At 42.7% G+C, this 19,197-nt stretch overlaps 1 pseudogene; it reads right to left on the bottom strand.

Annotated features, from left to right (window-relative positions):
* Positions 1-1,804: 1,804 nt before the first annotated feature.
* LOC128059862 (tripartite motif-containing protein 5-like) lies at positions 1,805-11,937 on the bottom strand (annotated as a pseudogene).
* Between the last annotated feature and the right edge of the window lie 7,260 nt (positions 11,938-19,197).

The following is a 19,197-nucleotide window of genomic DNA, read 5'->3' on the forward strand; positions in this document are numbered from 1 at the left end:
TGAGGCTGAATCAAAAAGTCTACAAACCATAAATGCTGGAGAGGGTGTGGAGAAAAGGGAACCCTCTTACATGGTTGGTGGCAATGCAAACTTGTATAACCACTATGGAGAACAGTGTGGAGATTCCTTAAAAAACTGGAAATAGAACTGCCATACGAACCAGCAATCCCACTGCTGGGCATACACACCACGGAAACCAGAATTGAAAGAAACACATGTACCCCAGTGTTCGCTGCAGCACTGTTTACAATAGCTAGGACATGGAAGCAACCTAGAAGTCCATTGGCAGACAAATGGATAAGGAAGTTGTGATACAATTACACAATGGAATATTACTCAGGTATAAAAGAGAATGCATTTCAGTCGGTTCTAATGAGGTGGAGGAAACTGGAGCCTAATATACAGAATGAAGTAAGTCAGAATGAGAAACTCAATACAGTATATTAAGACATGTATATGGAATTTAGAAAGACAGTAACGACTGTATATATAAGACAGACATCCCTCTGGGGTAGGGAGGCAGGTGGTAGGGGGGTTCAAAAGGGGGGTGGACACATGTATCCGTGGCTGATTTATATTGATGTATGGCAAAATCCACCACAAAAGTGTAAAGTAATTAGCCTCCAATGATTATATATAAAAAAGATGAGGTTGAAAGTGAACCAGAAATATAATCCAGCTAATGTTACAGATACTGAAAATATGTACTTTGCCCCTGGCTGCAAACATCAAGTACCCCAGATCACTCTCTGATGAATAAAATCAGAGGTCAACATGATTCAAATCTATGACTAAAACTATTATTCAAATCTGGTGAGGGGCCTCCAGTTATATCTCAGTGCATTCAAGATCCAACCAATGCTCAGCTGCATCAAGAACCTATTGAGAAGGGAGGATCAGAAGATGCATTCAGACATGGGGAGGCAGATTTACTTTCTCTGCAGAGATAAGAGCTAACGTCAAAGCAGTGATCACCACAGACACAGAAGAAACTAGTTCTCATATATGACGTATTATACCCCACCACTACCTAAACAGAGACCCAACGTCTCCCCGACAAGCAGGAAGACAGATGTGGGAACATGAGTCACCTCTGCCTGATAAAACCTTCAGGTGATTGCACCTTGCAGGTTGGTCATCTGACATTTGAGCTCACGAGAATATAAACTCATAGTATCTCAGAGGTACCAACTACAGATCAACAAAAAAGGACATAAAACTACAATAATTATGTAAAAATACAAACAGGAAATGTATAAGCAGAACTTTCTTCTGTGACTGCAGCAAAGCTGTTTCTCTTAATGTGAGAGAGCCACAAGTTCCTGATGTTGCATGGGAAACCATCATTTTTGAGAATCAAATTGGAAAGTGAAATTGTGCTTTGTTTTATGTGCCAGGCAGTTTTCTACTATTATATAGTGTAAACTACTGACAACACTTGCAAAATAAAAGCTGAAGCAGTAAAGTAACAAATCTATTTGAAAATCGTGTATTAATGACCATGACAGGTTCACTGCGAATTCAGAAGCTGTTTCTAACATCTTCTGTGGCTGAGAGGGCGACAAGGAATGTGTAGCAGGAGTGATAATGTCCAAATAAGATTTGGTCAACAGAGAAGAGGTCATGGTGAGAAGAAAGATTTGACTTCTGTTTCTGTGCCTTGAGCACAGTGGGTACAGCTGTACCCTTATAAGAAAGAGGAAGGTAGATAAACAGGTGGTTCCTCTAACTTAACTTCCCTCATAAGTCTCATGATGCGGTATAAGAATACTTCTCTAACATCTTTTGCTATCCTTATTAACAATCAAGTAACAAGTTTGATGTCACTGTTACTAGACATTAGATGCTTCCAGATGGCACTTCTGGAAGTTTTTCCGACGTGTTCTCCTTGCCCCAATCTCTCAGCTGAGCTGCTTCTGGGTGGCACATCCCACTGAAGGAGAAGCATGAACAGGTTAGGGAATGTAAGGAAGTGCAGCATTTCCCTGTGTCTGGACAAGAGAATTCATGAGAGGCTGCAGAGCCTGCCAGATGTCACAGCATCTGATTCCTGAGCACAGGAAAACCTGGGGAATGAGAAATGATCTATACAGCCATACAGAAATACTGTATTTCTACACTGATAGAAATGAAAATATCAGGACTGGAAGACCCTTCAGCCTTTGACCTGTTTTTGAGGAAAGGGACGGTCTAACTCTGAAAGACCAAAGATTCTGGCTGTTCTCAGTATGTTTGATTCATACTTACAGAATTCAGTCTCTGTGGGTAGATTCAGCCTATAGAAATACCGTCCCTCCAAGGAACAAACAAAGCCTTTCTTTTCCTCCAACCACCTTTCTCTTAAGACTTTCTCTCTACCAGACTGATCTTCAGCCAGCAGTCTAACCAGGAAGCCTGCAAGCTGAACCTTTCCCCCATTTAGAACAGCTTAAGTTCAGTTCAGTTCAGTCGCTCAGTCATGTCTGACTCTTTGCAATCCCGTGAATCGCAGCACGCGAGGCCTCCCTGTCCATCACCAACTCCCGGAGTTCACTCAGATTCACGTCCATCGAGTCAGTGATGCCATCCAGCCATCTCATTCTCTGTCGTCCCCCTCTCCTCCTGCCCCCAATCCCTCCCAGCATCAAAGTCTTTTCAATGAGTCAACTCTTCGCATAAGGTGGCCAAAGTACTGGAGTTTCAGCTTTAGCATCATTCCTTCCAAAGAAATCCCAGGGCTACAGCTTACAGACAACACATAAAACTCACCTAAGCAGATTCCGTTTTTTTCTTGTGTATCTTTCAAATTCTGCCCTCCACAAACCACTTAGTTATTCTCAGATATGAATGGAGACGTTGTCATTCCTTGGAGAAGAGTAAACACATGTCTTGAACATATGTGCTCAGGATTCACTCGCCTCACCAAGAGCCTGAAGGAAACTGAAAGTTAAATTCTAGTGGGTGGAGTTTGGCTAGGAAAGGAGGAGAGAAACTATAAGGCCAGTAAGAGGCATCCACATAGGGCCTCTGGAAACTAACGAGGCTTTTGTGCCTGTGCTTGGTGAGTCAGTGAGTGCTTTTTATTCTTAGCTCTTCTCCGAGAAGCTATTCTCAAGTCTCTTCAAAATAATCAGACCTTTGGAAAACTTAGGCTTCCTAAGCAATGCAATTTCACACACCAACCTTGTCCTGTTTCCTTACTAAAGAGCTGTCAGATGCAGGAGTAAAGTACCCTCTTTATCCCAGTGAAGACCCACACTGAGGACTCCCTTGAGGCAGCAGCATTGGTTTGCTCTTTACTGGCCTGTTCACCATCTGAAGTAGTGAATCTGTCCAGTCTGTCCTACTAGGTCATGTTAGAGGAAATGGCTCAACAAATCTGAAATCACTCAGGTGGTCAGTTAGAGAGGTGATCACAGAGTGGTCGTTCACTGATGCTGACATTCAGAAGCTGGATGCTATGTTGCAAAATGACACTTTTACTAAATAGGTTGAGGAAGAGTAAACTGTAGGAGGGTTATTTGTTGAGCAATGACATCTGCTGCTAAGTCACTTCAGTCATGTCAGACTCTGTGCGACCCCATGGACGGCAGCCTACCAGGCTGCCCTGTCCCTGGGACTCTCCAGGCAAGAACACTGGAGTGGGTTGCCATTTCCTTCTCCAATGCAGGAAAGTGAAAAGTGAAAGTGAAGTTTCTCAGTCATGTCCAACTCTTCCCGACCCCATGGACTGCAGCCCACCAGGTTCCTCCGTCCATGGGATTTTCCAGGCAAGAGTACTACTGTTTAACATATAATCCTTAAGATCTTATATAATGAAGCTGTAAAATTTATTTTGTGTGTTAACATCAACTGGTCATTTGTGTGTTCTAGATGTGTCTGTGTGGGTGTCGTTTCCAGATGAGATTAGAATTAGATCTGTGGACTCAGTAAAGTAGTTTGCTTTTTCCAGAGTGGGTGAGCATCATCATTCAATTTGTTGCGGGATCTGGAAAGAACAAACTTGTGGAAGAAGGAAGAATTTGTTCTTCCTGCTCCTGTCTGGCTACTTGAGCTGAGATGTACTCTTCTACCGCGTTTAGACTAGACTGTACTGTGGCCCCAAGCTTCGGACTTGGACTGAGTTACATAGATTTCTAGGTTGCAGACCCGGAATTTCTCAGGGTCTGTAATTATGTGAGCCAATACCTTACGTTAAAGAATCTTCAAATAAATATTCACAATGAAAATAGATATATAAACAGATATTCTGTTTCTCTGAAGTACCTTGAATAATACACTAAGGAAGGAATTCTGTGTTTTTTCTTGGCAGAGGTGAACTATAATAAAGATAATGACACCAATAAGCAGCAATTTCCAGACATGAGCCAAACAGTGATATTTTGTGTTTGTTTGTTTGTTTTTGATATTGAGTTGTATGAACTGTTTAAAATTTAGGGTATTAACCCAGTATTATTCATCTCAGTTGCAAATTTTCTCCCATTCAGTATATCTTATTTTGTCAAATGTTTCTTTCATTGTGTGAATGCTTTTAATTCAGTCTTATTTGTTTACTTCTGCTTTTATTCCTTTGCCTTTGGATATAAATTCAAAAATATATTGCCGTGATTTATGTGAAACAGTGTTTAATTATGTTCTCGTCTGTGAGCTTTGTGGTTTCAGGACTTACATTTAGGCCTTTAATCTATCTTGAGTTTGCCTTTGTATATGGTGGGAGGAAATGCACGGTTCTCGTTCTCATGTGTGCAGTTACAGTTTTCCCATCACCAGTGACTGAGGAGCTTCCAGGACACCTTCTTCAGTCTTTAACCAAGAAAAGAACATGTGACTGGGAATGACTTATAAGTGTCATATTCTTTTTGGGAAAGGGCTTCACTTCTCATGCCAGTGAAAGTCACTTATTCATGGCTGACTCTTTGCAACCCCATGGACTGTAGCCTGCCAGGCTTCTCTGTCCATGGAATTCTCCAGGCCAGAATACTGGAGTGGGTAGCCATTCCATTCTCTGGGGGATCTTCCCAATTGAACCAAGGTCTCCTGCATTGCAGGTAGATTCTTTACCAGCCATGCTACCAGTGAAACCCAGGAGTCCTGGTTAAAAGGGAATGCCCCTCTGTGTGCAGATCTTTTCTGTTGTATACAAAAATCCAGCTCCTCAGTTTCTCATAACTAGGTACTTCCTCTTGAACTGGAGAACTGAGCATTCCAGTAAATGAAACAGCATCAGTGGCCCTGGAGAGTCATTTGTCAATAATTAAAGAGTACAGAATTTTTCTAGTGAGTCAGAATGCCAGTCATTGTAGCATTGGGAAGATAGGAAGGCAGAGATCAAAGGAAGTATTTAAAACACCAATATTCCCTTGTTTCCAAGGGTGAGTGCTAAGACATAGATGTGTGCATACACACACAGACACAAAAACTGGAAAAATTCCTCTTTGGAAACCCTTGTCAAGTCAAAGTTCATCCAAAGGTAGAAAGTTGAGAATTCTTAGGGACGAGTATGGATAAGAAAAAATAAACTGGATCCACTTTAAAAAAAAATAATTTTGACTCCATAGGGATTAAAAATTCCAAAAGACATGAGGATCCCACCAAGCCCTGAATGAACATCCAGTGCAGAAGTGATTCCCCTCTTATCTCACTGAAGAAAGATATCATACTTTTTCCTTCATTCCTGAGAACTTTTAACTCATTAAAAAAGTAAGGCTGACCAGGACACACAAATACCTACCTAAATCAGTGTTAAGAAATTTCACAATTATACTTCTGAGTCTTAATGTATCACTGTGAATGGTAACTTTGGGGCAAACAGAGCCTAACTTGAAATTTGAATTCAAAGAAATAGCATTATTGTACAATATTTTGAAAAAATAAAATAAGGCACTATCCAGAAACATTTATTTTACAATTAGGTAAGATTTAAATAAAATTGCAATTCTTTCATCAATGTATGCTGTTTCTAAAACATAGAGAGGGTTATCATGTTGAATATAATATTTATTCTGAAAATGACTTATTTTAGTCACAGTGAGAGGGAAGCAGAAAATGAATACACATTATATAGAGTACCACTTTTGAGCTAGAAGTTACAGAAGTTATTACAAATGTTGTATTGTTTAATACACATAATGATAACTAGGTAAATTCTGTATATATATATTTTACAAATAAGATCCTGGATCTCACAGAATCTAGTTTACTTAGTAGGACTTCTCTAGTGGCTCAGTTGGTAAAGAATCTGTTTATTTAATAAGAGCAGTTCAGTTCAGTTCAGTTCAGTTGCTCAGTTGTGTCCGACTCTCTGCGACCCCATGAATTGTAGCACGCTAGGCCTCACTGTCCATCACCAACTGCTGGAGTTCACTCAGACTCACGCCCATCGAGTCAGTGATGCCATCTAGCCATCTCATCCTTGGTCGTCCCCTTCTCCTGCCCCCAATCCCTCCCAGCATCAGAGTCTTTTCCAGTGAGTCAACTCTTCGCATGAGGTGGCCAAAGTACTGAAGCTTCAGCTTTAGCATCATTCCTTTCAAAGAAAACCCAGGGCTGATCTCCTTCAGAATGGACTGATTCGATCTCCTTGCAGTCCAAGGGACTCTCAAGAGTCTTCTCCAACACAGTTCAAAAGCATCAATTCTTCGGCACTCAGCTTTGTTCACAGTCCAACTTTCACATCCATATCTGACCACTGGGAAAACCATAGCCTTGACTAGATAGACCCTTGTTGGCAAAGTAATGTCTCTGCCTTTCAATATGCTATCTAAGTTGGTCATAGCTTTCCTTCCAAGGAGTAAGCATCTTTTAATTTCATGGCTGCAATCACCATCTGCAGTGATTTTGTAGCCCAAAAAATAAATTCTGACACTGTTTCCACTGTTTCCCCATCTATTTCCCATGAAGTGATGAGACCAGATGCCATGATCTTCATTTTCTGAATGCTGAGCTTTAAGCCAACTTTTTCACTCTCCTCTTCCACTTTCATCAAGAGGCTTTTCAGTTCCTCTTAATTTTCTGCCATAAGGGTGGTGTCATCTACATATCTGAGATTATTGATATTTCTCCCGGCAATCTTGATTCCAGCTTGTGCTTCTTCCAGCCCAATGTTTCTCATGATGTACCCTGCATAGAAGTTAAATAAGCAGGATGACAATATACAGCCTTGACGTACTCCTTTTCCTACTTGGAACCAGTCTGTTGTTCTATATCAAGTTCTAACTGCTGTTTCTTGACCTGCATATAGCTTTTTCAAGAGGCAGGTCAGGTGGTCTGCAGAGTTCCAAAGAATAGCAAGAAGAGATACGAAAGCCTTCCTCAGCGATCAATGGAAAGAAATAGAGGAAAACAATAGAATGGGAAAGACTAGAGATCTCTTCAAGAAAATTAGAGATACCAAGGGAATATTTCATGCAAAGATGGGTACAATAAAGGACAGAAATGATATGGACCTAACAGAAGCAGAAGATATTAAGAAGAGGTGGCAAGAATACACAGAAGAACTGTACAAAAAAGAGCTTCATGACCAAGATAATCACGATGGTATGATCACTCACCTAGAGCCAGACATCCTGGAATGTGAAGTCAAGTGGGTCTTAGAAAGCATCACTATGAACAAAGCTAGTGGAGGTGATGGAATTCCAGTTGTGCTATTTCAAATCCTGAAAGATGATGCTGTGAAAGTGCGGCACTCAATATGCCAGCAAATTTGGAAAACTCAGCAGTGGCCACAGGACTGGAAAAGGTCAGTTTTCATTCCAATCCCACAGAAAGGCAGTGCCAAAGAGTGCTCAAACTACCTCACAATTCCACTCATCTCACATGCTAGTAAAGTAATGCTCAAAATTCTCCAAGCCAGGCTTTAGCAGTACGTGAACTCTGAACTTTCAGATGTTCAAGCTGGTTTTAGAATAGGCAGAGGAACCAGAGATCAAATTGCCAACATCTGTTAGATCATGGATAAAGCAAGAGAGTTCCAGAAGAACATCTATTTCTGCTTTATTGACTATGCCAAAGCCTTTGACTGTGTGGATCACAATAATAAGAGCAAGTATGTAGCAATTTTGAAATTATATTAAAACTGTAATCCCACAACCACAGAGACATACACGCCTAGGCACACATGCTTTTCCATGACAGGCAGAGCTGGAATAGTCTTGACAGCAGCACAAAGGTGATCTAGGATCTGGAAAATGATGCATCAGTAAAAAGAATCCTTGTGTCCCTGAAAGCACAAACCTGTTTAATGAGACACTGACAGGTTGCATTTTTTGGTATTCCATAGGTCAAATACTTGTTATTGAGACACTTCGATGCTTCTCACTTAGTATCATTTTGTTGTTGTTCAGTCGCTCAATCATGTCTGACTCTATGATTCTATGGACTGCAGCATACCAGGCTTCCTTGACCTTCAGCATCTCCCGGAGTTTGCTCAAATTCATGTCCATTGAGTCAGTGATGACATCCAGCCATCTCAACCTCTGTCGTCCCCTTCTCTTCCCGCCCTCAATCTTTCCCAGCATCAGGGTCTTTCCAAGGAGAAAATATCATGTATCATCTGACAATAATATTATGTATGGCATAGTTTTTATATCATGATTACATTAACAAAATAAACACAGCAGTTAAGGATGTTATTCTAGGTCACACTGCTAATATGTGAAGACACTTCTTGAAATAAGATACTCCAGGCATAAAACTCCACTCAGGTTTGCAGAACCTGGGTGTTTGAGACATAGTAGTGTTTGTCAAGAGTCCCCATGCTTTCAAAGGCTACTCCCCAAAATGGTGAGTGTCAAAATACCCTGAGATTTTATGATACCTGGGAATAATTACAAAACCCAGGAAAAGATGACATCATGAATACTAAATGAAGAGTGGTCTGAATTTCATGTGCTTGTAAAGATCTTAACGCTGACATGTAGGTGTGCAAATACAAACACAAAGATGCTGTCTTTCCATTCTGACTTCTTCTTGCATATGTGACCAAATGGATCAGTGATTTGCAGCAAGGTAAAAATATTCCTTAAAATAAAGTCTGTTTCTTGGAAATCTATACAAAAAGATACAGGCTCTCTTCTATACTCAGGGGAAAATTAAAATGTAAGAGAATTGTCTCCAATTCTAGGTCTCTGGCAGGTAAAGAAGATTCCACTTTCCCGTAAGTCAAGCATCTATGAAATATGGGAACCTGAGCTGCATGAGAGTAAGACTGAAAGTCACTCAGTCGTGTCTGACTCTTTGCAAAGCCACGGGCTACACACATAGTTCATGGAATTCTCCAGGCCGGAATGCTGGAGTGGGTAGCCTTTTCCTTCTCCAGGGGATCTTCCCGACCCAGGGATTGAACCCAGGACTCTCGTATTGCAGACAGATTTTTTACCAGCTGAGCCACAAGGGAAGCCCAGAATTACTGGAGTGGGTACCCTATCCCTTCTGCAGCGGATCTTCCCGACCCAGAAAGTGAACCGGGTTCTTGTGCACTGCAGGAGGATCCTTTATCAATGGAGCTATGAGGGAAGGGGGCTGCAGGGCACAAAGCAACCTTAGTGACAACACCAGAAAGAGCACAGCCACACAGAAGAGATGAAATTTTGTCTTCATTTTTCTTAGGTCTCAAATGCAGGGCCTTCTTCCTCAGTTTTACCTGCAGCATCTCGTTTTTTGGTTCCTGAAAATGATGCTCCACATCTGAGATGAGATCTCTCACCAGCTGGCTCTGCTGGATCAGCTCGTTCGCAGGTTACATAGACCAACCTCTTCCTCAGGCTTTAGATTTTGCCGTTCCTTCAACTCCTCACTGTTCAGGATCTCTCTCAGGTTTAAAAAATCTGCCTGGATATTTTCTCTCTCATGTTGTATTTCATTCTTAGGAATGAGAGAAAGAGGAGCAGGAAAGCAATGCTTAAGGAAACTGACTTTTCCTGTTTTTTTTCTCTCCGTCACTTTTCAAAGGTTTCCCTAGCAGCTCAGTTGGTAAAGAATCAGCCTGCAATGCAGGAGACCCGGACACGATTCCTGGGTCAGGAAGATCCCCTGGAGAAGGAAATGCCACCCCACTCCAGTATTCTTGCCTGGAGAATCCCATGGACAGATGAGCCTGGCAGGCTACACAGTCCATAGGGTCTCAAGAGTCAGACACAACTTAGCGACTAAACCGCTACCACCAGCACATTTCACATTAACGGCCTCAAGTCTGCATTACTGAGGCTAACCCTCAGCTAAAAGGAGATCCTCATGAGTATAGCTCGGCCATCACACATCTGTCCAGGATAGTCACGCTTCCCTGCATTACTCCTGACCCCCTCCCTCCTTCCTCTGCCAAAAAGTTGAGCACTGAGGACAGAACCATGGGACATTGCCAAATGGATTCCAAGAAGAGTTAAAGGCTAATAAACATGGCAGGAATGGAATGTGAAATTCACCAGTTATCCTCACCAGAAAGTCCCTCTCTATGAACACCTCCCTCCCAATATCTGTATTCTTTTGTGATATATTCCCTATTCAGCACCCACTCCTATCACGGAAATGGTGAAGAAGAGGACTAGCCAAGTGACTAATTGTCAGGGAACAAAGAAGAAGGCAGCTCCTTGTGATCAACCCGAGGTCCTGCTCAGATATCTAACTCCTTCAGGAAGTGCCTCCTCCTACCTTCCAAGTATTCATCTCTCCTCTGACTTGAGCCTTCAGCTTCTGAGCTTCTTGCTGCTCCCTCCTCAGCCTCTTCAAAAATTCCTGGAGTTTCCACTGTGAATAAAGAATCCCATCAGAGTCAAGCTACGGTTTTCTCAACATCAATGTAGAAAATAAATGGTAGACAAATGAAGATGTTTTCCAAAGTGAATAGACTTTACAGAACTGAGAACAGCAATTAGAATACGTGACTTCGGGGGGAAAAAATCAGATAGGTTATGTGTTCTTTACAACTCAAGCAATAGAAGTCACCATACACTTGCCAAGAGAAGACTGGTTCTCTTTGTTCTCGGAGAAACCTGATCCTATAGCAAGGAAACAATTTCTATCTCTTCCACTTAGTGTCCTAGTTACCCTCCTGTTCAAAGGGGTAATGTTCTCTTGAACATCAGATCTCCACCTATTAGCGCAAGGTACATGAATGTCTACTTCTGGCTAAGTGTCTGTGTGTAGGGTCGAAGTGTCCAAGTGTTGGTCACTCTCTGACATGTCGGACTCTTTGCAACCCCATGGACTATAGCCTGCCAGGCTTCTCTGTCCATGGAATTCTCCAGGCAAGAATACTGAAGAGGGTAGCCAATCCCTTCTCCAGAGGATCTTCCCAACACAGGGAGGGAATCCAGTTTCCTGCATCGCAGGCAGATTCTTTACTGTCTGAGCCGTGTGTAGGGTTATTACTTTATGATTGGAGGAATACACTGAAATGTCCCTCAGGCATCAGAAACTGAGCATATGAAGAAGAGAGATCACAAGCCCCAGGTTCATGGTGAACAAGTTATCAAAGTCCAGTGCAAAGTAGACATTTCCCCTGAAGTACCATTTTTGCCTAGTGTTTCCTCCATTCTGGTCTCTTACCCGGCACTTCTGGGCAACCTCCTCCATGAGGAATGTGTGGTGACCATGGTGTTCCTGAGACCGCTTGCAAAGCCAGCAAATGACCTTGTCATCCTCCTCACAGAAGAGCAGGACTTTCTCTCCATGGCACAGATAGATTTCTCTCTTGCTCCTCCAGGTTCACCTTGACCTCCCTGAGTCACTCCACTATGCTGGCTAGGTGCCAATGAGGCTGCAGGTTCCCAGGTTCATACTTGATTCTGAATACAGGGCACCTGCTCTCCCCATCTAGGCCAATCACGGACTCATTGTTGTTTGCAGTGTTGCAGGCTTGACAGAAGCTGTGGCCATAGTCATGGTTCAGGGTTCTGTCAGAAGCTCCAGGAAAATGGGGCAGGTCAACTTCTCCTGTAGGTTCACTGATTTTCCTGAAGCCATGGCAACTTGTCCCCTCCTCCTACCTGTCCTGAATTCTGAGCATTCTCTTGTTCACAGATATTTGCATTATTGAGAAAGATAAAAGGGGCAGATTAAGAAAGGTAGAAGTACATGATCATAATTGCTTATAAATGTTATACAGGCCAAGAAATATGGAGAACCTAAAAGAAACTATAGAGAAAACAGGAAAGGGAAAACGAGGGAAACAAGGGACCTGATCAAAATGACATTTCATCATAATTTTTTAAGCACTTTACTATCAGTTCTTGATTCATATCATATCAAATTCCATCCTTATCTGTGCAGTGATTCTTGCTATTTAAATTTTACCAAAGAAAAGTTGCCTTGATACTTTTTCTACTAAGATACTTATATGATGCACCATCCATCCTGCTTTTTCTTTCCAGTGCCCAGGAAGCAGTCTCAGTATCAAAAGACTGAAACCACTTAAAGCCATGGGGCTTTTATATCCACTCTTCTCTCAGCACCGGATGCTGCCACTGACATCCATATGACTCTCTCTTATAGTTCAGTAAACTGTCTTCTGACATAGTCTCTCATCATAAAGACCTGCTCTATCTAAAGTATTTACAGTGTAACCATGCCATCATTTGCTATGCACTGACAATGATTTCCCATATCATCATGACCTCATATATGACAATGTGTTTGTATGTATAAGAGGAAACCCTTCATCTAATGTATAAATGGAGACAATGACTTACAAAGATCATGTGTATTCAGTTTACAGAATGAGGCTGAACTTAATATGTTAGGGATCCTCCTTCAGAGACCTGTCTCCTATCCCACTGAGTGAAGGAAAGAAACTTCACGGACCCGATTAACACTCAGAGCAATGAGTGAACTCTGCTAGGTTCTGTCTATATAAATAGTGATTTCACCTTGGCCTAAAAAGATTCATTGAATTATAGAAGTCTGATATTTAAAAGTATATAAACATAGATAAAATGAATGTCAGTCTTGAGAAAAAACATCTCAAAATATTAGTCCAGGTCATTAAACTAATTATCATTGATGAATTGTGTGCTGGTAGTAGGGCTAATATTTATATGAAGTAAGATGAATGTAAAAAGAGGACTTAGATCCAAGATGACAGAGGAGTATGTGGATGTGAAGCACATCTCTCTCCATGGATACATCAGGAATACACCTCCAGACACAGAAGATTTTGCAGAACACCAGCTAAGAATGGACAGGAATACCGGACCAGCAGAAAAGAATATATAAAACCATGAAAAACTCAAGAGGACAAAGGAAGAAGGGTGAAAAAGAGGAGAGTAGGACTGGATTTACCCCTGGAGGGTGGAGGAACTGAAGCAGGGGTCAGATCCACACATTGGGACAACTGTTTTGGGTAGAGGTGAAGCATTTGAGGCTGTTGAGAGTGAAGCAGCTGGTCTGTCGCAGTCTGAATGGAATGATAATCACACAGACAACCCTTGCTGCAGCCATATATACTCCGGACAGGGACAGAAGTCCCCTAGAAAGTGCAGCAACTGGGAGCTGGAGCACAGAGCTTGGAGAGCAATCCCAGGGCAAGCTTTGCTGTTGACTGCAGGGAGACAGCCCAAGGGGATTGTGGGAGGAGATGCAGTGGGAAATGTTTGTGAAGGAAAGCCAAGCAAACATGGAGTCAGGGTGATCCTGCTGAGTCACACACAGGAGACAGAGCCATCTCCATAGCCTCTCTCTCCCCACACATCATCACTGGACAGCGGGGACCCTGTCCAGAGACAGAGACAAAGAAACACCCCAGAGAGATTGGCCCTGTAAGTGCCTGATGCACCAAGCAGCAGAGAAGGACTCCAGTCAGGGTGGCCCTTTAAGTGCTTGATGTGCTGAGAAACAGAGAAGGCCTCCAGAGTGGGGGAGGGTCCTGTAAGTCCTGGAGGTCCCAAGAAAAAGGGAAGGACCCCAACTGGAGCAGGGGGGAGTCCTGTAAATGACTGAATGGGTCAGGCAACAGAGAAGGCCTAGTCAAAGAGGCCCTCTAATTGCCAGCTCCCAGAGGCTTCCCTGGTGGCTCGGATGGTAAAGTGTCTGCCTGCAGTGTGGGAGATATGGGTTCAATCCCTGGGTCAGGAAGATACTCTGGAGAAGGGAAAGCCAACCCACTCCAGTATTCTTGCCTGGAAAATTCCATGGATGGAGGAATCTGATAGGCTACGGTCCATGGGATCGCAAAGAGCAGGACACGACTGAGTGACTCCTCTTAGAGGCTAGGAGAAGACTCTTAATAGGACTGTAGCTCTTGCGGCTGAGGCAGTTGATGACCCTGAGCACTTGACACCACCAGAGTTCCCACGAGCCAAGCAGCTGTGTCATCTCCATGCTCAATCCTCACTGGGACAGAGCTGCCAGAAGCAAGTTGTGGGCCTCCCTGGTGGCTCAGACAGTAAAGAATCTGCCTGTATTGCAGGAGACCTGGGTTTGATCCCTGGTTCAGGAAGATCCCCTCGAGAAGGGAATGGCAGCTCACTCCAGTGTTCTTGCCTGGAGAACTCCGTGGAAAGTGGAACCCGGCAAAACCCTAATAGCACCATATCTTCTGTGACAGTTGCCATGGCTCCAAGCTCCTGTGCCACCCCCTCGAATGAGCCCCACTTGGACAGAGCAGCTAGAGGCTAGGAAAAACCCTAAGGGCCCCTTATTCCCTGTTGTCCTAGCCACTGGTTCCTCTTAGTACCCAGTACTGCCAGGGCCCCTGCGATCCAAGCAGCTGCACTGCCCCCATACCAGGTCCTCCCTGGGGCAAACCCAAGTCCTCCAGAGCAGCCTCAGGAGCAAAGCCCTATAGACCACTCACATGCAGAGGTGCAGATAAAACCACCATTGAAATCCAGGGGTAGTGTGGCTAAGGAAGAGAACCCAGAACCTTCCCACAAGTGGTAAAAGCTGCAGATTAAATTCACGTGATCAACTAGTCAGACTTTGTGTCTACGGAATATATATAAGGACAACGAGAGGTCCTGCAAAAGAAAATGCGCTAGCACAGGCCGATGCAGACATTAGAGACAAGAAAATGCAGGAGTAGGGCCAGATTAGAATCAGGTCTAGAGACTAGCCCAGTATTGGAGGGCATTCTAGGGAGGTGAGGTGGACTATGACAGCGAGGGAAAAGACACTAACAGATAATATCCAAGAAAAATGTTTATTATTCTTATATTTTAACTTGTTCTGTCATTGTTTCTGGATTTTTTTTTTCTCTTTTCCTTATTTTCCCTCTGTTGCTGTAGTTGTTGATTTTATTAATGCTATTAAATCTATTTACACTTTGGAGAATTTTTGTTATTGTTAGTCTTCTCATTTCCTTAATTTTATCTGCCTCTACATTGGCCTTTCGCAGTTGTGAAGGTTTTTTCCCCCCATTTTTTTTAATTAAAAAAATTTATTATTATTATTTTTCTACATATATATTTTGCTTGCTCTTCTTATTCTTTTCCTGTTGTAGTTATTCTTTAGTATATATAAATCTTCTTTACCTACTTCTATTTAACTTTTCATTTCTTTCTTTCTTTTCTTCCTTTTCTCTCTTTTTCTCACCATGTTTATTAGTCTGTTTTGCTTTCTTTGCTTTATTCCCCAGCTGTCATATTGCTTTAGTTTTGTTTTCCAGCTTAGGTTTTAGTTTTGTTTTTAACTGGTTGATATCATTTTTGCTTTCCTTTGCTCACCAGATCAATCTCTTCTACTTTCTTAATTTCTTTTTCGACTATTTTGGTTTTGGTTATGTGTGTATGCAAGTGTACACATATAAAGTTCAAATAGGAAATTTATAGACAGAATTTTCTTCTTTTGTGATTGCAGTAAAACTGTTTCTACTAAGTACGATAAAACCACAAATTATGGATATTATATGGAAAGAGTCTTTCTTCTTAAATAGAACTGTAAAGTGAAATTGTGCTTTGTTTACTTCCAAGGTAGTCATCTACTATTATTTAATATAAATTCCTTGCAATGCTGGTAAAATAAAACCCAAAACAGTAAACTAACAACTCAGTTCTAAGACCCTATAGTAACTGGCCTGACAGAGGTGAACTGTATGAGCTCAGAAGACAAAGGTCTAAAACCAACTATGGTTGAGAAGGAATGAGGAATATGTAGCAGAGATGATAATCTCCAAAGTCAGCACTGATGAAGAAAGATTTGATCAGAAAGGGGGAACTCCTGGTGAGGAAAGAGATTTGACTTGTGTCTGTGCTTGAGTTACTGGGTCGGGAGGATCCCTTGAGAAGGGAATGGCAACACGCTCTAGTATTCTTGCCTGAAGAATTCCATGGACAGAGGAGCCTGGTGGGCTACAGTCCATAGAATCGCAGAGAACTGGACTTGACTGAGTGACTGGCACTTTCCAATTTCACATTCTGTGCCTGAGTACAGTGGGTACAGCTGGACATTCTATAAGGAGGAAGGGAAATAAATGTGGAGGCTGCACTAACTTATTTCCCTTTCGGGTCTAGTGATGTGGATATAATAATGCTTCTCTGACATCTTTTTATATCATGAACACCAATCAAGTAAGTAGATTTTAAAAGGGAAAGTTAGATGTCCCTGTTACTAGAAGTTAGATGCTTCCAGACATCACTTTTAGACATTTTTCCCAGGTGCTCATCTTGCTCCTGATCTCTCAGCTGAGCTGGTTCTGAGTGGCAAATCCAGCTCATAGAGAAGCTTGAGCAGGATAGGGATGTAAGGAAGTGCAGTAGTTCCATAAGGAAGTGCAGTAGTTCCATGTCTGGCCCAGTGAATACCACAGAGAAGAGCCTGCCAGCTGTCACATCATCAAGCTCCTGAGCATAGACAGGCCTAAGGAATGAGAATTTATTGATACGATCATGCAGAAATACTACAGTAATACCCTGAATGAAATGAAAATAATAGGACTCAAGTACCCCTTGGCCTTTGTTCTTGTTGATAGAAGGGATTTTCTACCTCTTGAAAAATGAGGGATCCTGACTGACCTCAGCAAGTTGCAATTGAAATTTAACAGAATGGGAAGGAGTTGCGGGTAGATTTTAGTCTTGAGAAACAATTAGTCCCTCCAAGGAACAAACCAAGCCTTTCTCTTCTTTCAACCCCCCTTCTCCTAAGACTTCCCCTCCCTGAGACTGCTCTTCAGTCAGCACTCTCAGCAGGAAGCCTGCAGGCTAGGCCATTTCCCCCTTTAAACAGCTTCCAGACATCTAATTAAACTCACTCAAGCAGATTTCATTTTTTTCTTCTGTGTCTCTCAGACTCTGCCCTCTAGAAACCAGCCGGCTAGCCTCACACTCTAACGGAGAAGTTGTGATTCGTCGGAGAAGGGTGAAGACAGGCCCTGGGCAGGAGTGTTCAGGATTCACTCACTTCACCAGGGGCCTGACCTCCACTATGATGATCCGAAATAGAAGATGAGGGGAAATGAAAGTTAAATTCCAGGGGGTGGAGTTTGGACAGGAAAGGAGAAGAGAAATTATAGACCAATAAGAGGTATCCACATAGAGCTTTTGGGGAAGTGACAAGGCTTTTGTGCCTGAATTTGCTGAGTCAGTGAGGCTGAGCACTGAAGAATTGACGCTTTTGAACTGTGGTGTTGGGGAAGACTCTTGAGAGTCCCTTGGACTGCAAGGAGATCCAACCAGTCCATTCTGAAGGAGATCAACCCTGGGATTTCTTTGGAAGGAATGATGCTAAAGCTGAAACTCCAGTACTTTGGCCACCTCATGTGAAGAGTTGACTCATTGGAAAAGACTTTGGTGCTGGGAGGGATTGGGGGCAAGAGAAGAAGGGGACGACAGAGGATGAGATGGCTGGATAGCATCACTGACTCTGTGCACGGGAGCCTGAGTGAACTCCGGGAGCTGGTGATGGGCAGGGAGGCCTGGCGTGCTGCGATTCACGGGGTCGCAGAGAGTCAGACACGACTGAGCGACTAAACTGAACTGGACTCAGCTCTTCTCCTGGAAACTGTTGTCATGTGTCTTCAAACTAACCCATCCTTTGGAAAACTAGGCTTCCTGAGCAATGTAATTTCACAGACCCACCTTGCCTCATTTCCTTACAAATGTGCTATCAAGAGGAGGGAGTAAAGTATCCTCTTTTCCCCAGTGAGGACCCACACTGAGGGCTCCCTTGAGGCAGCAACACTGGCATGCTCTCCCCTGGCCTGTGTCCACCAGCTGAAGTAAGTGAATGTGGACAGTCTGTCCTATTAGGTCATGTTAGAGGAAACGGCCCAACAAATCTGAAATCACGGAGGTGGTCAGTCAGAGGGGTGATCACAGAGTGGGAGTTCACTGATGCTGACTTTCAGAAGTTGGGGGCAATATAGCCAAAATGACACATTTCATATAGACTATGAAGTATCATTTGTTGCACAATGTCATCTAATACTATGTAACATAGAATTCCTATAATTTTAACATGATAAAAATGAATTTAAAAAATTAGTGAGATGGTTAATTTTATGTGTTAACTTGACTGGTCACTGGGTGACCAGATTAAGCATTCTTTCTGGGTGTGTCTGTGTGGGTGTTGTCTCCAGATGACATTAGAATTGGATGTGTTCTTGGTAAAGTAGTTTGCTTTTCCCAGTGTGGGTGGACATCATCCAATATGTTGAGGGCCTGCAAAGAACAAAGATCTTCCCTGTAGCTCAGATGGTAAAGAATCTGCCTACAAAGCAGGACACCTGGGTTCGATCCCTGGGTCAGGAAGATCCTCTGGAGAAGGGAATGGCAATCCACTCCAGTATTCTTGCCTGGAGAATCCCATGGACAGAGGAGCCTGGCGGGCTATAGTTCGTGAGCTTGCAAAGAGGTGGACACGGCTGAGCGACTAACACTGCTACTGCAAAGAACAAAAATTTTGTGTGAGATAATGTTTAATTCTCATTTTCTCACATGTAACTGTCCTGTTTTCTGAGCACCAATTACTGAAGAGGTTCCAGGACACCTACTTTGTCCTTTCTCTGAGAAGAGAATATCTGACTGGAAGCTACTTATCAATGTTATATACCTTCAGCAGAGGGCTTTATTTCTGGGACCAGGAGCCACTACTAGAAAGTGAATACCCCTCAGGGTGCAGATCTTTTCTTTTTAAATACAAAAATTCAGGTCTTCATTCTCTTTTAACTAGTTGCTTCATCCTGAACTGGAAGATTGGGCTCCCAGTAAGTGAAAAGTTATCAATGACCCTGGAGAGTCACTTGTCAATAATTCAAGAGTATAGATTTTTCCTAGTGTATCAGAGCATCACTCA

The sequence above is a fragment of the Budorcas taxicolor genome, chromosome 15, assembly GCF_023091745.1.
Source record: "Budorcas taxicolor isolate Tak-1 chromosome 15, Takin1.1, whole genome shotgun sequence".
NCBI lineage: Eukaryota > Metazoa > Chordata > Mammalia > Artiodactyla > Bovidae > Budorcas > Budorcas taxicolor.